The sequence below is a fragment of the Ictidomys tridecemlineatus genome, chromosome 10, assembly GCF_052094955.1.
Source record: "Ictidomys tridecemlineatus isolate mIctTri1 chromosome 10, mIctTri1.hap1, whole genome shotgun sequence".
Classification (NCBI taxonomy): domain Eukaryota; kingdom Metazoa; phylum Chordata; class Mammalia; order Rodentia; family Sciuridae; genus Ictidomys; species Ictidomys tridecemlineatus.
This window is the reverse complement of record NC_135486.1, coordinates 2,152,059-2,178,358: the sequence shown is the minus strand read 5'-3', so window position 1 is coordinate 2,178,358 and position 26,300 is coordinate 2,152,059. Positions and strand designations below refer to the sequence as shown.

At 56.2% G+C, this 26,300-nt stretch overlaps 1 protein-coding gene across 4 annotated transcripts in view; it reads left to right on the top strand.

The window, feature by feature from the left end:
• Window positions 1-8,276, top strand: part of Fam78b (family with sequence similarity 78 member B) — a 65,173-nt gene extending 56,897 nt beyond the window's left edge. For 3 of the 4 annotated variants that reach the window (XR_002483384.2, XR_013426309.1, XR_013426310.1), the window contains exon 3: window positions 5,453-8,276. The gene's annotated coding sequence lies outside the window, so the exon portion shown is untranslated. The remainder of the gene's footprint in view (window positions 1-5,452) is intronic. The other variant, XR_002483385.2, reaches the window with a different exon arrangement.
• Window positions 8,277-26,300: the final 18,024 nt, after the last annotated feature.

The window sequence follows — 26,300 nt, the reverse complement described above, 5'->3', positions numbered from 1 at the left end:
AAAATAAACAAGAAAAATATATGGAGAAGAGCTTATCACAGTTTAAGGCGTTCTGCAGATATGCATCGTGGTCACTCTCGGTGACACCTCCCGGACTCTAGTTGAGTCTCTGGGGTCAGCCTGGCAGCACACTCGGTCGCCCTGGAGCCAATTATTTGGAAGTCATCTTTATTTTATGAGGATCTGTGGATGTCAGGGTATTACCCGATGAAAGACTCTCACGAGCGAGAATCAGCCTGGAAACCGCTGTGGGGTCGCCCTCCCTCCCACGGGCCAGAGTACCTGGGTCTGCGCCAGGTGCCATCGGCTACCAGGGCCATTCGGTGGCCTCAGGGTCAGGTGGTGGTCTCAGGGGGGTCTGGATTCTACGTGCACTGCGTGGTGTCTTGGAGGCACGAGTTTTGAGTTCCTGTGTGTGAGAGAAGAGGTCGTCAGACCCTAGGTTCTTAGAGGAGGTCACCTTGGAGACCTCTGAGACTGTGACCTTGAAGGATCTCTTTGAGTCTCTGTGCAGTGCCATCTATTAAGGTCACATCCCACATCGGTCTGAGGCCAGGAGCAGCCTGGTCACACAGCAGTCGCCTTAGTCGGCTCACAGCTCTCCCTGGCTCCATGAGAAGCCTTGTCACCGTCCCAGGACTATCTACGCACAGGCTGGAACTCCAGACCCCTGGACCCAGCCTTTAAAGAACAGCAGTGAACACTCGTGACTGTGGAGTCGGAAAAGAGAAGTTCCCGTGGCGGCCATTATGAGGGGGGCCCTGAGCCGGGCCCTTTGCAGCCTGCATTCACGCCCCCAGGTCACTGCGGTACCCATGGCACCTGGGAAGGTTGGCAGCCATTCTGTGGGCCTTTCCAGACTCCCTGTCTCCTGGTGCCAGGAGAGACGCTCGAGGTCACAGGCAGGCTCTAAGCAGCAATCCTGTCAAGACCACGACTTACAGACTCTTGTGCACAGGCCGCCACAGGCAGGTCCCCTTCCCAGGCAGGCTCACAGGATGTGTGACGCCATGTCATCATCACTGTGACCTTGTTACAGAGAGCAACTGAGGCCAGAGAGGTTAATTGGCAGACCCTAGACACATAAGCAGAAAAGGTCAGGGCCAGGGTCCACACTAGGCCTCTGAGCTCCAAATCCCACAGAGAGAAGAAAGGAGCACCATGTAGCCCTAACCTCTTTGCCCGGCCCTTGCGCACAACAGGAGAGCCAACCCCGTTCTCTCATGCAGAGAACCTTCTTCTCCCGGGGAGGCTGGCCCAGGAAATGCCTGCCAGGGGCTGGGTGTGGGAGGGCTGCCGTCGCTGGCAGCTCTCAGCACAGGACTCGTAATTAGCAGGGTAGGAAATCTGTTCCCCTGGTCCTAGAGTCCCTTAAACACAAGTGCAAAGACTTGGAGGAAATCGTGCGTCCCGCAGTGAGGCCCCACCACCAGCCACCCCGCGGCTCGGCAGGCGCAGCCCAGGGGAGGAGGCCATGAACAATGGCCTGCCGCCCCCTTGGCTGAATGTCGGAGTTATAACTGAGGGCACAATTAGCATCGCCAGAGTCGGCTCCCAGCGGAGTTGCAGAGAACGATGTAAACACGCACACACACAAAGACCCACCACACTCACACACTTTTCAAGCTGAAAAGAAAATTAATCAAAAACCCAGTGAACGCCTGAACTCTATAATTAAGCCCAAGTGATCCTTGGATAGAAAGGGAGCTGGGTGAGCAAGCTCAGTCAGAGATATTTTTACCCCAGTCATTGCCATTAATTTCTTTTGAGATCTTGAGTACATCTGGTTCCCATCTCCCTGGTGGGACGTCTGCCTGTGGAAGCCTTCCGGAGAATGGCCATCTCTGCAGCCAGAGGACAGTCAAAGTCACTTGGCCACTCCCAGGCACTTTTATGGGAGTGCATCTGGGTCAGCGGGGAGGCCCTGCGCCCTGGTCAGCTGAGCATCCTCTGGGGCAGATCCCATCTCCAACCTTAAGATGCCTTGGGGAGCCTTGGGGTCGGGAGCAGAGGCAGACGCTCAGGCCCCACCTACGTGGAAGCCCAAAAGCATCTCAGGGAACCCACCCTTCCTGCCGATCAAGGCCTGGCTCAGGATCTGCACTCTCCCCTGCCATCTTACTCGGGAGGCCTGAACCTGCAGGAAGCCATCTCCAGGAGGCCTTTTGGAGAGGAAGGGGGCTGAGCATTTGGTCTGGGCAGGTTGCAATCCCAGCTCGATTCTCCACCAGCGCATTTCCTGTGGTGATGACGGACCAGAGACCAGAGGGGATATATGCGTTCAAACTCTGGCGTGGGTCTGCACTGGCCCGTCTCTCCCTTAGCATTGGGACCCCATGGTTTGAAGTGGCACTGCAGATTTTGACCTGCGAGTTCACAGAGAAGGAGGAGGTGCTTCTGCCCCCCCCACCCGCCCAGCTGTCCCACCCCAGGAGGCACACTGGTCACACTGGTCACGGCCCTACCTCTCCAGCACACAGGACTCCTGGACTGGTCCCCTGACCCGCGCCCCAACTCGTGCCTCATCCCTAACTGTGCCAGGTTCCCCAGGAGCATCTAGCAGGCTCTTCTCTCAGGCCCCTGGGCAGCAGGCCCTGTGGCCACACATAGTGCCTCTCCCGTGTCTCTGCCCGTGTTTGCCCGTAGCCTGGCCCGTGGCTGATGTGCGTGTATTATCTCTCCTGTTATCCAACCAGCGCCGGGCCCAAGATTCCCAGGAGAAGGAAGAATGGACTTCCGAATCACAGCTAAGGGCAGAGGGCAGGGCATGACCCAGCACCAGGGACACACTGAGGCCATGTGGGCTGGCCTCAGCTGGCCAGGAGGGAGAAGAGAAAGGAGGACAGGTGCTGTAGCTTCCTGCCTGGCCTGGGACTCAAGTGAGCCAGGCAGGTGAGCAGGTCAGGCTGCTGGGACACAAGGTCCAAGCCGGGCCTCATGTGCCCCACCGAGGGCAAGCCTCCTCAGCTTCACCAGGCCCCTGGCTCGGCTCCTTGGTCCCCACCCTGCTCCACCTACCCTGGGACCAGCAGGGCAAGGAGGGCGTCCTGGGAGCCTCTGCACATCGCTCTCCAAGGAGCCTTGACACTGGTGTCTCCCAGGAGGCTGAGGGGCCCCTCCCTGCTGGGGCCACACACTCCAGGGAAGCCCAGAGCCTTGGGAGTGCCCCTCAGCCTCCTCTCTGTCCCGTCCAGCAGCCAGTCCACCTTTGAAGGGCCTGGCCTGGCCCCTTTCTGGCCCGTGAGGGTCAAGTGACAGGGCAGGGCTTCTCTCTAGTGCTTTGAGCTCCTCCAAGAAAAGGGACTGAGGACCCTGCAGCCAGGTCAGCGTGCACCCTGCACGAGGGACGGAAGAGGCTGCTGCTCTCTCTCCATCTGCTCCTGTCCCTTCACCCCCACCCCTCAAACCCATTAGAATCTTCTGCACAGACGTGAGCCAGTGAAATGTTAATTGGAAAAGTAACAGGAGAGAGAATGCACGCACTTCAGGCTGAGAACTAGTTCATTAAACTGGGCTTTGAAAGCAAGACAGCCAATTAAATTATTTCCCACTTCACTCCCTCACACACCAGAAACTATGGAAAGCTATTACTTTTAATTAATTAGGAAAGAAGAAAGACTGCGCCTGCATGTCAGATGAACGGGACCAGAGCCGCCCACTCCGTCCCCCGCCTGCCCGGGGGCCTGCCCTGCGCACCAGGGAGCTGCGCACCTCGGCCTGGCCTTGAGGACTCCTGGGTCTTCCTGAACAGAGCCGACCCTGCTCCTGAGATGGAGCAGAGGCAGACGCCTTCCTGGGGCACGTTCTCGAGCAGGGAATAGTGGGTGTTGTGAAGGAGTAAGAGCTGTGAATCCCAGCCTTCTGCAGCCAGGAAAGCAGCATCTCCAAGCAGCTCTCCTTACCAAAGGAGGCCACCGTGGGGTTCAGGGTGGCCTCTTGACAGGGGCCCTGGGGCTCTGAGGCCTGACTATGAATTGGCTTCAGGCAGGTCCCTATAGGTCACCTTGGGGCCTTTGCTTTCCAACCGTGAAATGGGAAGAAGGCGTGTTGACTCCCTCAGAGATTCCAGGCTCCTGACGACACAGGAACCGCTCTGGGCCCCTATTTCTTTCTAGGACTGAAACCGCGCCTTGCCTTGGAGAAGTGCATGCACAGGATTCAGCATGCAGTTAGAATGGTTTCTGTACAAAATCGTGCTGACCCATGCCATCACTGCTCTGTAGAACATGGAATCAAACTAATAGGACTCAGTGATGTAATAGCAGTCACCTGTCCTGGTGATGTGACCTGCTGGGGGCACCTCCCCAGGACGGCCTGTGAGCTGCAGACAGACTCGGAGGCCAGCTAAGGCCTCGGCCCCTTTTACCCACAGTCACCCCACCCCCCACCTCACCACATCTGTCACTGTGCCAGGCGAGGGATCAAGGGCTGGCACAGCCCAACACAGCCTGTGCCCCTGACCATCTCATACTGCAGGAGGGGGAAGTGGCATTTATTGACACCGAAGAGCATGGCGGCCACGCTGGGCACGAGGGGCAGAGGAGCACCTCTGCATTGTCCTCTAGGCTGTCCCCCTTTTATGTATGATGAGACTGACTTCTAACTTCAGGCAACTGGAAAAGGGTTCTTGACCTCCTGAGTAAGGCTTTGGGGTATTTCTTTGTAAGACTGAACCCATGCAGCCAATCTGGAAAGGCAACAGCGTTACCTAATGTGCAGCTGTAAGAACCTGTTGCATGGTAGCAGTTTGTCCTTACACGCAAACCCAGCACATCGAATTCAAAGACACCACGAGGGAAGAGATCCCGGGAGAGGAGGGGGGCTTGGCTCCCCCGGAACAGCTCTCTTGTGCATTCAAAGACATCTTTTTTTTTTAACTTTAAAAATTCATTTCACCTACTTCTTTAGGACCCCATCTATTACATAAGCAATGTGTACAACCAGCTAGCCCCAGAAAAAGTGACAGCATGGTTTCTTTTTAAAGAGAAACTGATGGACAACCTAAGGCTGAATAGTACTGAGAGGAACTCAGGAAGCAAGTCTGAGCGCCATGGGTGGGTGAGCCCCCAACAGGAGCTCCGTGAGACTCTGGCTGTGGTCACACGCCTGCCAACCTCCTGTGCCTTGGGACACCCAGGAGCCACGCCTTGGAGGACCTGGAATCCTACCCATTTCTGCACACACCTTGCTAGTGAGCTACACATAGATGTGACTTGGAATCCTTGAATGTCATTTTAGTTTTTGATCTTTTTTTAAAGAACCAGATAAACACGGCAGACTCTCTTTATGGAGAAGTGCATGTGAAAATAAATACTCGGACTTCACAGGAAGTTCCAGAGTTCTCACCCCTTGATCTATTTGTGCAGCCCGGATTGTAACACCTGCTTAGAGCCTGGTGTGTCCTGGGTCTCTGACGCCCACTCTACCTTCACATTTCTGTGTCCACATCCAGGTCTCCTAGGGGGACAGGGCAAGCCCAGAAGCAGAGCCGCGTGGCAGAGCCGCGGAGGAGACGAGCATGGCTGGTGTCCCAGGAGCTCATGTCCCGGACAGCTGACCCCACAGATGGCGCCCTCCTGCCTGCCTCCCTCACCCTCTGTCCTGCGACCGTACCTCCTGCCCAGCACGGGCCAGCGGGCCTGCTGGTGGGCTTGTGGGGAGCTACTTGGAGACGGGAACCGCGTCTGCTGTATCTTTTTGTGTGGAAACACTGGGTTCATCCAGACCACAGGGAAGCCCCCCGAGGACCACGAGCTGGTCAGCCCGGACCCCCAACACCTCACATAGCCCAGCCCTGGCTCCCACACCCTGCCTCCCGCCCGCACACCTGGTCTCCCCTCCTCCTCCCTCCTCCACGCGGGTAGCTAGTATCCACCACCTCTTGGAGAGCCAGGGCCAACAGTCATTCCTCTTGCCGTGGCCAGGATGGGTGCCTTCTGTGACCACGGGTACCCTGGTGTCACCACGTCAGTGGGGTGAGGAAGAACCACCCGAGGCCACGCCGTCAGAGTGTGTGCTTTTATTTATTGGTTTATTTATTGGCATACATGCTGACCTGTTTATTTATGCAATATGTATGTATGATACCCAAGCTCCACTTCTGTCTTTGAAGCATCAGCCCCAGAATTTGTCTTGTAGGTCCCAAATGACAGTGAATTATTCCTCTCAGAAGCCACAGAAAAGAGGAGACATTCTCTCCCTCTGCCCACGTACCCCCACTCCAGCCAGATTTCCCAACAGAAAACACCAGCTAGCAAGGCTGTCGGACCCCACGACACAGAGGCTCCCCATCTGGACAGCAGCCCCAGGGCCCTCCTGACCTGCCCTCCCCTTCGGCTCCTTCCTGACTCCACGGGTCCTGGCTTTCCAGCTCCCACCCGGCCACCAGGAGCATGGTGCTCGCGCTGCTCTGACGTAGCACGTTAACTCCAGATGCATCCGTGCCTGCTCTCCACCCAAACCAGTCGCGGCAGGCTGTCCCCGCGTGGTGGGCGGGCAGGTGTCCCTCACTTACCAGGTGATTCCGCTGTGAAAACAGGGCCGAGAAGTTCTTCCAGCTCTTCTCCCCTCGCCCCTCCCACCACTCAGGTCCCTGCCTCCCGTTTCCGGCTTCCTCTGGAGTCCCCTCCTGTCCCCCAGCCTAGCTCCCCACTGAACATTCCCACCAGCCCAGCCCGCCTGAGCAGATGCCTGGAGAGCTGGGCAGTGCCAGAGTCATGCCCCGAGGCTGGCAGCGGCCCTGCCTGAGCCTGCTCCCGAGTTCAGCTTCTCTAGGAGCCAAAGCCTCTCCCTGCCTGGCCGCTCTCTCCTCCTGCACCTCCCCCAGTCTCCCAAACTCCAAAGGGTTAAAGGGCACAGTGTTGACATCCCTGTCCAAGCCCCAATCCTAACAGCAAGGCCCACGCCAGTCTCCGTAAGCAAAGCCGGGCCATTTCCACAGAGCCACCTGAGTTGGCAGAGGGTCTAACTGATACCAGGAAGGGTCGTGACACCCCAAGCCAGTCTTTCGCCCAACCACCTTGCAGTGGCCACCATGCATCCGAATCCTAGATGGCCGGGAAGAGACATGGCCCTTCACATGGGCGAGGCCTTGACTGCTGAGTGTGTGCACGTGTGCGTGTGAGTGTGCATGTGCATGTGTGCACACCCTGTCTGCACATAAGACCTGGATCTGCAGAGCTTCCGGATTTTGACTTTATGGTCATAAGAATCTGCACGAGACAGTTGGGGACTTCTGTCATCTTTGACTCAACAGGGATCTGCTGTCCTATTTTCACGAGGGACCAGTGCATTCCATTTTAGGTACATACCGAGGATGCTGTAATAGGCACAGACCCTCGGCCACCCCCACACCCAGAGCCTAGGGTGCCTGTGGTGTGGGGCGGTACCCAGGCTCAGTCTCCCACGGCAAGGACCCCGCTCCGCTGCCCAGCCGTCCCCTGCCTGCATGGGCACCTCCAAGCCTTCTCTCCCCGCTCTAGCCTGTCCTGCCCCAAGTCCCGTCTCTCAGGGTCCTGCTCTCTGATAGGTGACATTCAGTCAGTGGGTGCTAAAGAGTCGAGAGTCACGCTTCACAGGTAGCATCTGTCTTAACAGGGCTACGGTCATGCCTTAATCTGAAGGAGCGGCTGTCGCGGTGGGAACTTCAGGCCAGCCAGGGAGATCATTTCTTATCAGAAGGGCGTTTCAGAGCCCTGAGTCACACCCGTCCTGAGACCAGCCCTCCACCTGCAGAAGCACACTCACCAAGCACAGTCCCTTCCTCTGAGATGTCCCTGCACTGGCCCCATCTCTAAAGTGGAAGAAAAAAGCCCAGAATCAGGCTCAGTCAGTCTGAACCTCCTGGGAAGCAGCCTGTCCTGCACAGGCCTCAGCCATCTGGCCCCCGCCCGCCCGGCGTCCTCCCGCCCTCCCCGCTGTGCTGCCCCTCGGTCCAGGCTCCTGTGAGTCCCTCTGCCTCCAGCCTCCAACGCTCCCTCCCCTCCCAGCCCTCCTGGAGTTGCGCTGGTTCCCGGTGGCCGGGACAGACCCGCAGGTGAAGGGCGTTAGCGTGTGCGTCTCCCTTGGAAGAAGGAGACCCCAGGTGTCCCGCCACAGTTAGGAGGGAGCCCCAGGAGGAAGAGACGAAGCCGGCCGGCTCTGCAGAGTGCCTTAAAACGACTTCACTAGGGATTCTGGGTCGTCGGTCTGGACGTCGCATCAACTCAAACAGACGTCGCATTTCACTTCTCTGGGATTAAAGACAAAAAGTTAAATACAGTATGTATTCAACACAACCAAGTGTCTTTTCTCTTTAATTTGCCCCTAAAGACTTAGTGCCCCATTTCCCACAAGTCCTGGGGAAGGCCCTGGGCACAGGCCAGCCCTGGAGCCCATGGGGCAGACTCGAGAGTCCCTCCCGGCCAGGCAAGCTCTGGAGACCCAGAGGGACTGTCGCAGGCAGGTCTGGTCCAAAGGCGATCCTACAAGAGAAAGGGGCTGACGTCCATGAGCCAGGCAAGGAAAGGGGTCGTGGCCCTTCCCTGACCACCGCTGTCCGAGTCCACGCTGCTGACCAGGCCACAACCTGGGGCGCAGACCCACAGTAGAAGGGTCTCACAGCTCTGGAGGCTGGCCTGGTGAGCACCCATTATGGCTTCGACTTCATGGACAGCCTCTGCCTCCTCATGGGGTCGGGGGAGGCTCCCTGGGGCCTCTTCTGCAAGGAGAGCTGCACCCCGGGACTTGAGCCTCCCAGAGCCCCCCATACATCACCCTGGGATGAGGATTTCAAGGTGTGAACTTGGGGAGGGGACACAGACAGCACAGGGGACACCGCCCTAGGCCATCACCGGGCACTGTGAAATGGGCAAGAATGCCCTGGAGATGCAGGTGCGCCTGCCCTCTGCCCCTCCCCAGCCCTCCTCCCTGGGACCCCTCGGCCGGCTCTGCTCTGCTTTCCTGAATGAGGGTGTTTTCTCTCAGCACTTCCTGCCTGATGGCAGGAAGTGAAGAGTCGAGTTCCTGAGGGCAGATCCATTCCTGGGCCTGGTCCCGTGCATCTCTTTCTGAGCGCTGCGTTTTTAAAAGGCCAGACCTCACCAGAGGCGTGGGAAGGACAGGGTTGGAGGGAGGTCCTGACCTGGCCTGGGATTCTGGGAATCCTGTGCACCTGGGAAGGAGGGAAGCCCCTGCTGTGCTGGCCCCAGCCCCCCAGGCCTCTGCCTCCCTCCTTCCCCCAGATCCCCCCTCCTGTGACAGCAGGCCTGGCTGGTGTGTGCCTGGTGCTGTCCAGAGCTCAGCTGCTCTCTGCCCTGGCCCTCTGCCACAGAGACGAGACCCTCTGCGGAGCCGCAGAGACAAGACCCTCTGCCGTGCCACAGAGTCAAGACCCTCTGCGGAGCCGCAGTTTTAAGAGGATGGGCAGTCGCTGATTCAGATTCTCTTCCCCACACACTCTCGTACACACCAGTCCAGAGGGAGCAAGGAGACGTGGCAGAATAGCAAACAGGAGTGTCCACAAAGAAGATTTAGGAAACGGCCTGAATCCGAGTGCCGTGCCCTGAGGGGAAATGTACTCGGCAACAACCTGAGTGCCCCGCTCCCGGGCGTGGCGCCCACGCTCCGCCCTGGAGGAAGCAGCCCCGTGGGCCAGTTTTAGAAAGGCGCCCTGTGTCCCTGCATAGGGACTGTGACCTCAGGTGTGGGAGGCGCTGTGCTTTCTCCCTGGCTGGTTCCCCTGAAGCCAGGAGCCACAGGGACCGGGCGGCGCGGCTGCAGGGCGGGGGCACACACAACTTGTTCTGCACAGGAGTGAGCCTGGGGCATGTGGCGGCAGCCCAGGGACCCTGGGAATCCACCCAGGATTTCTCCCTGGTTAGAAAGCTGTGAAGCTCCGGGTCTGGCTCTGTAATGACTCGACAGAGAGAACAAGGACGTGTCTGATTTTTTAAAAACCAAAAGGCTGTATTTTACTCGGAGGCTCAAAGACAGTTTCAAACACAGCTCATGCTTCTTGTTCACTCCACGCAGAAGGGTGTCGCCTGTGCGGCCAACTGGGCTGCAGTCGTGGCTGTGTTTTCTCTGTTTTCCAAACGAATTACCTGATCCCTCCAGAACCTGTGTCCTGCACTCCACCAGAGTCAGAACTCCAGACAGAAGAAATGGTTCTCTGCCTGTTCTGCCTTCCCTGCCCTCCCCCCGCAGCCAGGTGCCCAGGACATGAGCTGTCACCTGTCACGCACGGTGTGGGGCAGGACACACCCAGTCCCCGGCCCACAGCAAGATGCCAAGGGGACAGATACCTGGTCACACCGGGTCAGACCTCAGCCCTTCCTTTAGCACTCTTCCCAGGCCCTTCTGGCCCCTTGGTGTAACCTCAGACCTTGGAGGGCGGAGCTGGGGACGGCGCCCCTTTTTACAGAAGGTCCCCCCACCCACACGCCCTCCTTCTCCCCAGCTCTACATGTGCACGACGAAGGAGCCCCACGTGGTCTGCGGAGCGAAAGCAGTTCTCTGGGAAACTCAAAGCCCACCCTGAGCAGCTTCCACTCTAGCGAGGAGTAGACAGAAGAGGGAGATGAGGAGCGCACGGGTGTGCGGAGGAGCGTCCTGGGAGGGAAACAGGGGCAGACAGGGCCATGGGGAGCTGCCTCTGCCTGATCCCGCTCCGACCCCGTCTGCACCAGTGGGCTTCCTGCTCCCCGAAGCCTTCGGACGACAGTCTGTAGATCCCGGGGAGGACCAGGGCATGGTCTCCTGCCATCCGGACTCCTGCGGAGGCTCCATTCCTGAATTGAGGGAAGCCAAGTGATTTCCAAGGCCACACGCTGCGGAGTGCCAGCCGAGGAGCCCAGCTCAGCCCTCGAATCCACTGTAGGGTTTTCTCAGCAAACAGCTCAACACCCGAAGCCAGAGATTCCAAACTGAGAGTCAGCCTGGCCTCTTGTGAGGTGGACAAACCTAAGTTAAGGCAGGACGTGAAATTCCATCACAGATGGTCACAGGCAGAGAGTGGACGTGAGGCCAGCGGGCAAGGCTGCAGGCCGTGGCCAAGCTCACCTACTCGCTACCCGAGGGATTCACCTAGTAAATAAATGCGGTTAAAGGGAGATATTTTTAAAACACACCACACACAATTCCTGAAGCAGTTCTCACTCATGTTGAAAAAATCAGACTGTATGTATTTTCTGTCTATAAACTAGTTACCTGATTCAAATGGACTCCAAGCGGCCCACCCCAGACCCTCTCTGAAGGCCCGGGTCACTACGCCATGTGTGCGGAGGAAGCCCTGGCGAGCCCCCTCGTGCACCCTGAGTGTGATGTGAGTGCACACGTGCGTGTCGCGGGGCACAGGGCTGTCGGTCCCTGCTCCAGGCCTGGTCTTCCTCTGTGCCATCCCCGTTCCTGGGGAGCACACAGCAGGGAGCATACAGGGAGCCTGGGTCCACGCTGGTCAGGGGGACACTTCTGAGCTGGGGCAGAGGGGCACATGCCCTCCAGGGAGGGCCTGGGTAGCTTCCGCCTGCTGAGCTTCCCAGAGGGAACGGCTAGTCCTGGGTCTGACTCACTGTGTATTCCACGGCCTGAGGCCCATAGTGGACATGCACTCAATGAGAGCTAGCAAGTGGAACCAGGCCCTGTGGCCAGGCCTGGGCTCGTGGCCACACCACCCAAGGTTCTGTTGAGACCCAGATTCTCCTGAGCAGCCTCAAATCAGGGGGACTTACGAGGGAGCCACAGGCGTGGGAGCCAACATTAGGACTGGGCACTCTGGGGGCGGCCAGCTGTGGGGACGCCCACTGCGCCCTCCAGGCCCCTCGGCCTTCCCTCCAGCAGCGTCTCCTCTTCCCCACGTCTGCCCTGGGCTCTCCAGCCGACTTCTGCTCCTTGTGGCCTCAGTGTGTCCTGGGGTCTGAAGGGCTGTGCCCACTCCTGTCACGTCCTGTTGTGGGGTTCCCAAAACGCTGGCCTCGTGCCGTCGTCCTCTCTGCCTCTCTTCTTACAACGACTTTTCTCAACAAACTTGAAACGTGACCTGAGATCTAAGTCAGAGACACTCTGAGGGTCCCCATGTCCCACCCCAAAGCCACCACACCCTTCGGTAGTCACTCAGAGCCCCAGGATGGACCCCGTGGCCACCTGCTCTCTCGGTTGGTTTCCCAGCCCACCAAGGTCAAGGTCATCCTCCGTCAAGACGTAACCTGGTGCCCTGGGGTCTAGCTCCCAGTGGCCCTTCTCACCAGGGGCACTGTCCTTCCTAGAGGGTTTGTTTTTAACAAAGGCGGGAAGTTGCCCCCACACTCCTTTTCCACACCTGTGCAGACAGCCATGTCCCCAGCGGCCTCTGGGCCGTCTGTCAATGGGGTCCCGGCTCCTGCCCAGAGCCCATCTACCTAGGGAGCCCTCTCCTCTCTCACTGGGGCCTCCCTCGTGGCCACTCCTGTGCACGGACCTAGCTTTGCGCCCAGAGCGCTGGGCAGCCGGAGCTCTCTTCAGAGGGCTTTGATCTGCAGGGCAATGCTCTGCCCGGGCTCCGGGGAGTCGCTGCCACAGCCCCGAGTGGGCGTCCACTCCCCGCCTCTGAGGAAGCGCACAGTGGGTGCAGCAGTTCCAGGTCCACCTGTGCCTGGGGCCCACCCGCTCAGTGGCCAGGCAGGGTTCCCATGTGCTTCAACTGCGCTTCTGTCCCCAGGGGACCCGAGGCGCCCACCTGTGTGCAGCAGAGTGGCTGCAGTGCGTTGGCCAGCAAGGGCGGGCCCGCTGACCCGGGGTGCCTGAGCCCTGCCTCAGTCTGTGAGCAGCTGGCACTCAGGGGAATCCATCAATAAAACATCCAAGGCGGAGCCATTAGGGCAGCGGGCGGGATGTTTTATTCATGACTGTTGGAAGGGGCGCCTCATGACTCATGTTCTTGAGCTGCCGCTATTTTTAAAGGTAAATGGCAAGGGTGTTTGGAGGGGGCGGGAGTCCCACCCCCGCCTGGTGTCAGCCTGCTATTTTGGGGAAGACTCCCCCTTTCCAGGTAGAGTCTGTCCAGGGTGGTCACCACCGTTTCCTGTCCTGACCAGTGGGGAGGCAGGCGGGATGCTCACCTCCAGGGCCACCTTTCTGCCACTCACTGTGCCCGCAGCTCAGCCTGAACCAGAGCCTCAGCCCTCTCCGGTGGCAGTGCACCCACAGACCCACTTCCAACTCTGCTCATCTCTGGTTCCAGGCACAGATCCTGGGCTCCTTTAGGACCTTTGAATATCCTCATTGCATCACTGAGATTTTAAAGTGGCCCGTCCAGCCCTGGGGAGGTGTGGAGAGGGTTGAAATGGGGACTCCTCACTTGTGTAGGAACAAGGCAGAGCTGAGAGCCTCTGGCATTGTGAACTTGACCTTGGGCCTCAGTCCACGGAGCCCAACTCCAGTGCTCAAGGGGAGTGAGGGAGTGAGCCTGAGGGTGGCAGAGGGGGTCCGGAAGCCAGGTCCCCAACTGGCCTGGGGGTCCTGCAGGCTGGTTCTGCCCGCCACTTCCCAAAGACTAGGTACACCCCGTCTTGAGGCTGAAGCGTCCGACACACCATCTCCCACAAGACCCCCGCTTTCCATCTAGAAGCAGGCTCCCCCCATCCTGGAACCGCGGGCGGCAGCACACTCGACCCACAGTGGGCTGTCACCTTGCCCCAGCAGTTCTGGGGACACAGCTGTCCCCTCATGCCGGTGTTAGGCTCATGCCTTCTGGCAGAAAGGCTGGCACATAGTAGGGGCTCAGAAGGTGTGGACAAGGGGATGAGCTGAATAAATAGGACAAAGAAGTCACTTCCCAACACGACCTTGTCCCCAGAGAGCAGGCTGGCCACAGTGGTCATAACGAACACTGGGGGAGTCCACCCTTGATGGGGATTGCTCACGCACGACCAGCCTAGGAGGAAGTGGCCCTCACAGAGCCTGCAGGGGCCACTCACACCACCATCCAGAGGCCCGCATGCCCAGCAGCAGACCCCCGACAGGGGCAGCTCCCCCATGCGCCTCTGCAATCAGCCATGCACCCTGGGGACTGCTGGCACTTTGGGAAATAATTATACCAGGTCAAGGGTTCAGCCAAAGACGCCTATTGATCTTCTACCAGGGAGCCACGGAGGAGGCCCTGCTTGGTGCTCGGGAGCTCCCTGTGGGACCCCCAGGAGAAGGAAGCAGCACGTCCCCTCCCAGCAGGCTCCGGACTGGGCCTGGCATCCAAGGGGGTACAGGCAAGACTCGTGGGAGAGAAGCAGGTGTAGTCGAGAGTTTCATTTTAGAGAACTGAAATAAAAAGAGAAAGCACTTTTAAGAAATAGAGAATGGAAGAGATAGCAGAGTGTACTTTTTGGAATCCACAGAGCAAGTGACAAAACATGAGAGGCTTGTCCTGTGAAGTCTCTCTGTGTCTTCCCCTCTCTCTCCCTCCTCCCCTCCTTGCCCCAAGCTCAGAAGCAGCGTCACTTCTCAGCAGGGGACACTGAGAGGTGGGTCCATGTAACGGAAGGGCTGTCAGGAGGAGAGAGGAGTCTCTGTAACCAGCTCCCCAGGCAGAGCCAGGCCTGTGGGCAGAAATCACAGGGAGCAGGTTTCAACACATCAGTCTGCTGTTGTCCTGCTGTTAGAGGTGGCCCACACCAGGGAACACTGTTGAGAGGTGGCAAGTGCCCCGTCACTGCAGCAGTACAAAAGTAGCTGGATGACCTTTAATGGGGGGTTGGAGGTGCTGCAGAGGCACCAGGCCAGGATCTTGGGGCCACCTGGAGATTCCTCTTTAAATCTGAGGTTCTGTTCTTCCAAGTCCCTCCCCAACCCAGCTCTCCAATTTAAATCATGCTGCCAGTATTCAGAGTCCCCCAAGCCAACCATGAGATAGAAATGACCCTGGGGGACACAGGCACCCTGTCAGCCAGCAGAGCCAGCCTGAAGCCCTGAGAAGGAATCCAGGAGCCCATGTCCTGCCCTATGAGCGGTCACGGTTAGCACAGAGCTCCTCAGAGACAGGAGGCCAGGGCCCACTCTCAACCTGGCCCTCGCTCTGGAACCCAGGGCCCGTCTCTCCTCTGGCCCTTGCTTTCATTCTATATCAAATGCCAAGGTGACCGGGCCGTCCTCACCGCCCCCAGCTCAAAGCAGTTCTGTTCCCATCACTCTCTGCAGAGCACAAAGCCGTCAGATGAGCACCACCTGCCTTCCCCGCCTGCCTGGGAGGCCACGCGGGCTCCAGCTGGCTGAGAGGGAGGGCACTTCCTACTCCTGCCCTGCCCCCGAGGGCACCTGAGCCCAGAGGCCTGGGCCAGCCTCCCCACCTCCAGGTGGCCCCAGTGAGCGTACAAGCAGGCCCAGGACCACAAAACCCCTGGCCTTGCGCAGGTCCTGATGTCAGACATCCGCCCCATAAGGACCTGCGCGACAGCCACAGAAAAGTGCACCTGACACTACCAGGGACATTCTAGAACTCTGGCACAAGGATACCATCCTGTTTCCTAAGGAAAGAAGTCCTGCCTTTAAAGTAACCCAGGATCAGGAGGAGCAGTGTGTACAGTAGAACCAGGTGCACACAGGTCAGCAACTTTTGTGGGCACTGGGGATGGGCACGTGAACATCCCTAATCTACAATGTATAACACAAAATGCTCCAAAATCCAGAGCTCGCTGAGCAGCCACCTGATGCAGAGTGGGGAACCCCACACCAGCAAACTCTGTTTCCTGCCTTGAATTATTAACATATGATATGAAATCACCTCCCAGGCTGAGTGTGTAAGGTGTATGTGAAACATAAGTCAATCTTGTGCTTAACCTTGGGTCCCATCCCCCCAGGGTATCGCATCATGTGCACGCAGATACGTCCCAGCCTGAAAAAACCCAAACTCCAAAACACCTTTGGTTCCAAACATTTCAGATAAGGGCTAGTCCACCTGTATTTTCTCTATTTTTGTACATGTTTGGAAACTTCCAGAATAAAAGTTATAAATCATAAACCAGTAAGAGGAAGGCTCTCTGCAGATTTCACGGCACCTGTGGGTGCTCCTGTCCCGGGGTTCTGGCCACCTTGGCAGGGAGAGGGCGTGAGCCGCACAGGTGAGCACACTCGTCCCCAGAGGCAGGTGTGGCATGCAGAGAACCAGGTGGTGAGCTCAGGGCTCTGAACCTCGGCCCTGACATTGCAGATCCCAGCATGGAGCAGTCAGGTCCCAGAGATGTCCAGGTGGGCGGCCGGACTGCCCAAGTTCAGGCCTCCTGGAGGCCCAGTTGACTCCCCCGGCCCCAGGGCTTTATGCTACCTTGTAAAACTTCCCACGTGCCAAGCCTTGGATCACCCCAGCACCCCTGTGAGACTGTTCCCTTCCCTCCGTTTTGCTGATGAGATGGAGGCTCAGGGTGAACAGCCACGGGCAGGAGGTGGTGTCGCTGCCCTCTCCCCTGCCTCCTCCCGGGGTGTGAGCTCCTCGAGGGCAGAGAGGGCAAAGGCCATTGTGGAAACAGCAAGAGCTTAGCCAGGCCCTGAGCGCAGGAGCCCGAGGATGAATGCACGAGCACCATCGCGCTCACGGAGCCGCCTCCTGAAGCCACACGTCATAGCCTGGCGTGTGAGTCGCACATGACTGCCAGCTCGGGGACCTCGCAGGCCTGGCGCAGGGACACTCTGGCAAGATGGCTGGGGAGGGGACACGGGCTCCTGGCATGGCAGTGGTAGGTCTCTGGGTGCGAAGCACTCGGACACTTGTGACCGTCTCCATGGAAAGTTGTGGTTTTACCATCATGAACCCAAGAGAACCGCGGTCCATGATGCACTCGCTGGCCCCCGACGGCTGGCATGTCACTCTGGCTTTCATCATTTACCTTCTGAAACTAAAGAGCCAAACTGGGATGTTGGCAACCACACCCCCCTCCTGGCCCCCCCACCCCCACTCACTGGGGTCACACTGGGCAACGAGGGTCTTTCTCCGTGGATGACATCAGGGTTCCCAGAGTCTGTCCACGAGTTGGCAGAGGCTCGGCAGGCACCTGAAGTGTCTGAGAACCCCAGGTGCCTGGGTCCTGGCAAAGGGCGGGCGCGCACTCTCGGGCACCCACTGGAGGTGGGGAGGCTGGGGAGGTGCCAAGTTGATCTCCTCCTCCGGCTCCCTGCCAGCTGGATCTGGCAGCAGCTAATATATTTCACACAGCCAGTTTCACACAGCACTTGTAGTGTAAAACTGGGCTCCGTCAAGCCCTGGGAAGGTACAGCGGTGAGTGGTGAGGGCTAGGGGCTGAGGGTCCGGGTAGGCACGTCTCAGGCCTTGACCTGGCAGCTCTGGCTGGCAGCAGCCCTTCTCTCACCCTGGCCTAAGGTCACCCAGAGTGAGGTGTCAGGGTCTGCCGGGAGCAGCCTGTCACAGAAGCCACCAGGCATTTTGAGTCAGACTGGAAAATTCCCAGGGAATCCAGGGACTGAAGACCTCAGGCACAGAGCGACCAGGGACATGTCCGTGAACCTCTGACCGTTCCTGGCACATCCGTGAGTGCCGGAAGGAGGTGGGCCAGCCAGGCTGTGGCTGGGTTGATGGAGACAGTGACCCCCAGGGTGGCCGACAAACAGTGGGGAAATGCACCCTGAACACCTGCGAGATGGAGGCAGGTGAAAGGAGACCTCAGCTCAGCCCTCTGAGGAGGGAGAGGAGAAACGGGTGTGATTAACAGGGTGCAAACAGCTCTGGAGGCCTGGGAGCTGGTGGACAGAGAGATGTGGCTCTCCTGCCGCGGCCTCCTGAGGAGCATCAGAACTGGAGGGGCCTGGAAAGGCAGGAGCTGCAGCAGGGTCTCCTTCTCACTGAATCTCGCTGGTGGTGCTCCCCGCAGACACTGCGTCCACCTCAATCTGGACTGAGGCCCTCTCCAGGTTGAGTCCCTGGTCTCTTTGCTCCAACAAATAAGGTCCCAGTGCACCCTAACAATCAGAAGCCGTGTGACTAGCGCGTGAGCAAGCCTGCACCCCACCCCTGGCCCCGTGCACCCCTCCGTGCACCAGAAGCCAAACCAGCAGGTGCCTGACCGACTGCACCCGGGGCACTCTGTCCCCCGGCAGTCGCTCCTGGCACACGCATCATTGTTTTTTAAATTGTTCTCATGAGTTACACACGACAGTAGCATGCATTTTGACATTCGGTGCACAATGGTGCCCAACCTCTCTCTCCTCTGCCGGCCTGCACGTTCTCTCTCCAACGTGGGAGCCATTCATGGACATACAGGGCCACTCCAAGTCTTCAAGGCAACTCTGGGCGCCCAGGAATTGTCCCTGAACATGAATGCAAAGGGTGCTCCGCTTTGAGCAGGTTCTCCAAAGGGAATGTATTCCAAAAAAGTCTCAAAATCACTGACCTGTAGGCAGAAACTGGTCGGTTTACGAACAGGCCAGTGGCCTGAGAGCCCTTCCCAGGCACGAGTTGATGCCGTTCAACAAATCAGATGAGTTCTGGGATTTTCACTGCCTCTGAAATTCCTCAACACTGCTAAGCCCCCTCCTCACAGCAGCTGGGGGGGGCGGGGGGCTGGATTCCTCGGCCTGCTCTTTACAAAGCCTGGCGACTTCCCATTTGCATTGCAAATAGCTCTTTTGTGTGGGTAAGTCATTTGGACTTGAAGGGCCCATAATATTTCTCCACAGTTTGGGCAAGTTAGTGGCTCCCACCCAGAAACCTGCAGCTATTTCTGTATTCAAAACAAGACACATTCAGTTGTCTCTAAACAATTATAGAGTTAAAAGGCACTGACTTTTTTAAGGTTAAATACTCAGATTTATTATTTATTCATCCATTTAACAAATGTTTGCTCAATACCTCATTTAATTCCTGAGTCAAAGCTCCCCTGACAATAGGAAGCCAGGGACCATGTCACATTTAACTTCACATTTCGGTATCTCAATAAATATTTGCTGATGAAAATAGGAATTCTGGATATCTTAGGGTTTTTTTTTTTTTGAGTAAATGCTAAACACACTCAAGAATTTAATTTCTGCTCCATTTCTTTTTTTAAGTTCTTTTTTAAATTAATTTTTTATTTATACATGACAATGGAATGCATTAGAATTCTTATTACACACAGAGCACAATTTTTCATATCTCTGGTTGTACACAAAGTATATTCACTCCAATTTGTGTCTTCATACCTGTACTTTGGATAATAATGTCCATCACATTCCACCATCATTAATAACCCCCTGGCCCTCCCTTCCCCTCCCACCCCTCTGCCCTATCTGGAGTTCCTATTCCTCCCATGCTCCCCCTCCCTACCCCTCTATGAGTCAGCCTCCTTGTATCAGAGAAAGCATTTGGCATTTGGTATTTGGGGATTGGCCAACTGCACTTGGCAGTATCCTCTCTAACTCCATCCATTTACCTGCAAATGCCATGGTTCTGCTCCATTTCTGAAGTGGGAGTAACACACTAGCACACACACGGTCTTTGCACACACACGGTCTTGGCGGCTTGGACGATTCATACACATGGACTTGGGAAGTCCTAATCCTAACGATTCCTACGTCACTCAGCACCGAGGACGTGGAGTGCGCCTGACCCTGGGCCACGTCACTGTACCAAGGCCACTGCTTGAGGAGAAGGCCAACTTCACCAGCAGGCCCAGGGACGGGTGAGTAGTGACGCGAACCCGAGAGCCAACAGCAGAGCCAGAGCCCTCCCAGGACAATTGAGGAAAGGAGAGCCCCGATCAGACCTGAGACTCTTCCATCACAGCGGGAGGGACCAAGGGGAAGCCAGGCCACCCAGCACCACTCGGCCTGGGGCTCTGAAGGCCTGGGGACACTTGAGGGGAGGTGGTGAGACGCCCGTGTCCGACTTCACCTCTCCCTTTCTTTTCCAGTGATGAGCCATGGAGGACACTGCAAAGGGGATTCTGGGGAGGTTTTCAATGGCCACACTGGACAGTGCCGTCCCTCAGCAGAGGAGACAGAGGGACAAGCTGGAGAGGAGTGGGCAAGGCTGCAGAACCTCCGCCCAGGCACAGGACCCGCTCCATCTCCTGCGGACACGGGCGCGGGGCTGGCCTGGGCAGGTGTCACGCACAGTCGGTCTCTGCGCCTTCTCTGTGACTGCAGGGATTCCCACCAGGAAGGACTGGAGCCTCGCTGACCGCAGCTCGGGCGCTAATGAAGAGAAGCCGGTGATTCAGGAAAAATTGAAAAGGTAGAACCCAGACAGCCGGAGGACTCTGGCCACTTGCTGACCTCTTGCTGTGTGCCAGGCCCGAAGGTCTCCTCTGATTCCTCTGCCCACTCGTACAGTATTTCTATCATCATCTACGTGTTTACAGCAGCAGCAGCTGGGACATCTGGGAGAACCAGTTTCTAGGGGCCACTGAGCCTGCGAGTGGCAGAGCCAAGATCTGGGCTAAGGATCAAGCTCCAGTCCTCATCCTTCCCTGCCACCACCGTGCCACTTAGGTCTCTGGCTGGGGCCATTTCCCCATCTGGTGCTCCATGGCCCCAACACTGGGGGTAGAGATGGCGAGTCGATGGCTTCAAGCCACCGTGTTTGGGCGTGATGTGTCACAGTGACAGATACAGCAGGCAGGAAGACTGGGGCCTGGGAAGGCAAAGGGATCCTAACCGCTGAGCACCTGCCAGGCGCAGCCCCAGCTGGGAGCCCTCAGAGCCATCTCTACCACAGCACCACCCCTGGATACTCTGGTGTGAAATGGCCCTTCCCCCGCCCCTCCTGGAAAGCCTTTGGCCTTAGAAGTCCCAGCTGGTTTTCACACCTTGACCTGTGGCTCTATCTCACTGAAGCCAAGTCCTTATCAAGAGCTGGGGAGCATCAGCCGGGCAGGCTGCAGCACGGGCAGTAGCCACCTGCTGCCCAGGCCTGAGGCACAGCAAGCCAGGGCCAAGGCGAACCAAGGACGCCAACCCGTCGTGGTGCAGCAGCTGGGCAGGGCCAGGGCAGGGCCACAGCCCTGAACCCCCCCAGGATCCCACAGCCTCATCCTCTTCCTTCTCAACCTCCCACTTTCCAACAAGTGGGGGGGACAGAAACGGGGCAGAGCTGAAGGCAAGTGCAGACTCCAGGGCTGGCCAACAGCCTGGGTGTTTTTCCAACTCTGATTAGCATGAGCTTGGACCAGCAGCGCTGACCCGAGTGCCACGTACGCCCTGGCCTGGCGCACTCCGGGTGCCACCTGCTCCTCCCTGGGGCAGTCCTGTTCCTGTTCTTCCTTCTCCTGCCCTCTGGTCCTCTGCTGACCTGTGATCCCTGGACCTCTCGTCCCTAGCCCAGCGTGGTCAATGTGGGGAGGAAGGCAGCAACCCTGACACACCGCTACAACATCCAGCAAGTCCCCGAGGCCCGCGAGGCCTCCCCAGGGACTGTGCACGGCTAGCGGTCCTCATTTCCTCAGGGAGAGGACATCGGTGACCTCTCAGAGCTCCTAGGTAAGGGATGCTGGTAAGATGAAGAGTGTGCGGAGAGCTCCAGAATGTCCAGTAACCCAATCAGGCTAGGCCCGGGCAGCAAGTGAGCCGCTGGGTGGGAACGGCCCCCTGCCCATCAGTCTCACCAGCGCTGCAGGGCAGAAGCTTGCTGTCTAGCCTCCGTGGCTCTTAAGGGTGGGCCACCTCCTTCAGCATCCTGCCACCGGCAGCACCACAGACTCGCCGAGGTCCATCACACCACAAAGCAAGCAGCTGATTGGCGCCATGAACCTCGTGTGCAATTTAGAGCTGACATGACCAGAATCAGAAGAAGTCCAAGTCACCCCTTCCAGTCCCCAGTCCCTCTTGCCATTGACAAAGCCCTGTCACCTGCATCATCTCCTTTAACTTATCCTCAGAACGACACTACGCGCTTCTCTCGGGTGCAGGAAATTAGACTTGGAGACGCACCATTCCCTGCTGATTGGGCTCTACTACCTGAGACAGGATGTGTCACATGAGCAGAGGTGGCCGACCCGCGAGTGGCTTGCCCAAAGCTGTAGGTCCAGAGAACCTCAGGGCGGGACCTGAGACTCTCTGCTCTCACCCTGCAGCTGACCTGTCCTGGAATCTGGGCCCACAGAACCAGCCCCTCCAACACGGGAAGCTCAGGGTGTTGGTCCCACAGCCGGTTACACTCGCGATTTTGAAAGGGTCAACTAAAACCACTTAAATGAAATCAGTTTTAAATTAAGTCCTCTCCTCCCCCTTCCCCAACCCCAGCCCCTGCCCCTTCCCCTTCCTGGCTTCTCCCCCAACCCCTCCCCCAACCCTCCCCCTTCTCCTGTCCTTCTCCTTCTTCCTGCTCTTAAGGAGGAGCCTGGAAAGATGAATGAGAATGTTCTCAAAGAAAAGGAAAGACCCTGAGCAGCAGGACGATGCTGTCTGCTGCCTGCTGTGCACGGTTTTCAGTGCCTTCGCTTTTCTGCTGGAGAGAGGGGTGTTTATCTGTAAAGAACAATTCAATACAACTAATCAATGTCTTGTCAACAGTGATTCCATTAGGCACACGTCATTTTATAAATTCTATGGTTTCTATCTTGATTCCTCGGGGCACCAAGGAACTGTGGCCCGCTCTGCCCTCAACCTGAGGTTGATGAACTGGAAGGCTCTCCACCAAAACACCTGCTGTGCTTCAATCACGGAGCAGCCTTGAGAAGTTGGGTTTTGTACATCTGAGAAAACCTGCCGGTCAATGTGGAGATTCTTCATGCAGAACTCCCTGGTGTCACCAGGTGACCGCCAGCCTCCCCTCCCGGCTCCCCCTTAGCTCACTCCCAGCCTATTGTAACACTGGACTAGGGGACTGGTGGCCGAGGTGCCTCAGTCCCGATTTAACAGGTGACAGGCAGCTGCACCCATGTCCCCCACCCCCATCGAGAGCCCCTGTGTCTTGTGTCTGGCCTGGTGTGGACAAGGGAAGGCAGACAGGAAGGGGAGAGGGGAGGCAGGGAGGGCAGAGAGAGGGGAGGGAGGGGCAGGAGGGTTGGCGGGAGACGGCATGGGAGCGCGGGGAGCTAGTGGTGGCGACCTAGAGGACCAGACATAGAGGGAATGAGACCAACCCTCTCCTCAGGAGACTTTACAAGTTCTGGAAGCTCCGGGCGATAGGGGACCAACCTCGGTGGGATAACTAACAACCTGAAGACCGTGAGGACGCACCGGGCACAGCCCCACCCACATCCCCGCAGCCCAGGAAGGGGCAGGCGACTCCGAGTGCCCAGGAGCCTGGGGGAGCAGAGGAGGAGGCTCAGCAAGGGCAGAGGACAGCAGCCAGGCGGAGTCAAGCGTCTTCAGGCCACCAGCCAGGACAGTGTCCCCCGCAGACAGGCCTTAAAGAAGCCTCCAAGTGTCCCAGATGAAATGGCAGAGGGTGAAGAAAAGACCAGGAACAAAACAGTTAGTGCTCGCGGGAGGTCGGCTGTGTGCACCAATAATGAGCTTGTCTCCTGAGTCCAAAACACGCTCAAGGAAACACCCGACCACACAGCAAGGGAGCCGCCAGGGGACCAGCGGAGCGGGCCGTGGTCATTGCACCTGCAGGGCAGAGGGCGAAAGTCCACTGAGTGGTGGGCCATAAGTCAGTGTCGTGGACTCCCCGAGGCCAACGGAGGAGGGAATGGAGTCTAGACTCCATCTAAAGGAAGAGGAGAGGGCAGAGGGGACCGGAGGCAGGCGGACGAGGGAAGCTCAGTGAGACCAGCCCCACCGGCCGCTGTCGTGCCAGCGTTGACCAGCTCGCCTGCCATCCAGGAGGTCAGCCCTGCAGAGGGGGGCGGAAGCTGCCTTCCACAGCCACGTCCTCGTCACAGGAGGTGCCCGGGAGCAAGGAGACTGGAGGCTGAGGCGAGTGACAGGAAACACCATGCAGATGCCACTGGGCAGGTCGTGAGCGTCTTCCTGAGGGTGGCGAGCGTGACAGAGATGAAGGGGACACTTCAGTACGACCAAGGGCCTCATTTACCAGCAGGACACGTCACTTTGAAATTTCTATGTGCTTAGTAATTTACTCTCAAAATAAATGAAGCCAAATCTGACTCAACTACTAAGAGCATAAACAAATCTATAAAAACCAGCGGGAGATTCCAGCTGGGTTCGATCCTCAGCACCACAAAACAATAAATAAAATAGAGGCATTGTGTTCAACTGCAACTAAAAAATATTTTAAAAAACAAAAATGGCCTTGAACGCAAATGTATTGAATTTCCTAATGGAGAGATACAGACAGGTTGAAGGGATAAGTAATGTGCTTCCCCTAATTACGTCACCAGTAAAGACACGCGTCATCTGGAAGTACAGGGGTGGAGCAGGACACAGCACGGAAATGGGATCCAGATCCAGCAGAGCAGCCACATTCACATCAGATGAAACAAGACTCTAAATCCAAATCCGTACAAAGACAAAAAACGTCACCAAGGACAAAGGGACCAACTCAAGAAGAGGAAATAGCACCTGCAGGGTAGCTGCACTATGCTGGAGCAGCCAGATATGTGAAGCAAGGACTGTCCATCTAGAGGGAGAGATGGACGCCAACAGGAGAGTGGAGACCTCAACACCCACTCTCATCAGTGGACAGATCATTCAACAAAGAGGCAGCAGAGCCAACCCACACTGCAGACCACGTGAGCCACAGACGGAGATGTATTCATCAGCACCTGGAGCACCCTCCAGGACAGACCCATTGTGGACCCCAAAACAAGTCTCAACAAGTCCAAACAATTAAAACCCGGCATGTGTCTTCACTAGCCACAACGGAATACATTAGAAATCAACAAGAGAAACTTTAGAAGTCACACTGATTCATGGGCATCAAACAGCATTCTCTTGAACAGCCAACGAATTGATGAGGAATCCAAAAGGGAAATTTTAAAATTTCATAAAATAAATGAAAATGAAAACAGAACGTACCAGAACGTACAGCAAAAGTGGTCCTAAGAGGAAAGTTTGCAGCCATGGAGGGGCACACCTATTCAAATGTCAACCCAGCAATGCCACTCAAGGACCTAGAAAATCAAGAAGAAACCAAAACCAAATCCAAACTGGTAGAGAAGTTATAAAAATCAGAGAATAAACAAAATGGAGGCGTAAAAATACAAAAGAAGAACAATGAGAGTTTATTTTTTGAATACACAAAATTAACAAACTTTCAGCTAAACAAAGCAAGAAGAGAGAAGACCCAAATGAGAAATAAAATCAGTGAGAAAAAGAACGTACTACAAATGATACAACAGAAATTCAAAGGATCATTAGGGATGATTATGAACGATTATACTCCAACACATTGGAAAACCTAAGGAAATGGACAAAGTTCTGGATACATATAACCTGACAAAACTTGAACTATGAGGACACAGAGAAACCTGAACAGACCAATCACAAGTAATGAGACTAAAACAATAATAAAAAAATTCTCCCAACAAAGAAAAACTCAAGATCAGATGGCTTCATTACTGAATTTTACCAAATTTTAAAGGAAGAATTAATACCAGTTCTTCTTAACCTATTCCAAAAATATACATAAAGGAAGGGAGCCCTTCCAAATTCATTCTACAAGACCAACATGTCCCTCAGACAAAACCAAACGAGGACACACACACACACACACACACACACACACACACACACACACACCAGTACCCCTGGTGAATCCAGAAGCAAAAATTCTCAACAAAACTGTAGTAAATCAAATTCAACAGAACATTAAAAAGATTATGCATCATGAATGCAAGGATGGTTCAGCATATGCAGATCAATAAATGCAAAGCGTCACTTCAATAGAATAAAAATAAAGACCACGTCACCCTCTCAACAGATGCAGAAAAAGCCTTCTATGAGATTCTACATCCCTTCACAGGAGAAACCCTGAAAACTGGGTACAGAAGGAGTGTACTCCACATGACAAGAGCTGTATTTGACAAGCCTACTGTTATACCACCCTGAATGGGGGAGAGCCGAAATAATTTCCTGTAAGAGCAAGAACAAGAAACAGATGCCCACGCTCTGCACCTCACCTAACCAAACAGTCTAAGTCTTGGCCAGCGCAATAAGACAAAAGAAAGAAAAGGAGGTCAGGTGATTCGAAGGAAGGTCAAATTACCCCTACAAGCCGATTACACGGTTTTATGTGTAGAAAAACACAAAGACTCCCCCAGAATAAATGACTTCAGTAAGTCTGCAAGATGCAAAATCAATATGCAGAAATCAGTGGGTGTTTTTAATACCCCAATAATTAAATTGCTAAGAAAGAATAAAAAAATCAATCCCACTCACAGCAGCTACTAAAAAAAGAAAAAGAAAAACCCAAAACTATGAATAGATTTAACCGAGGAAGTGAATGAACTCCATGATAAAAT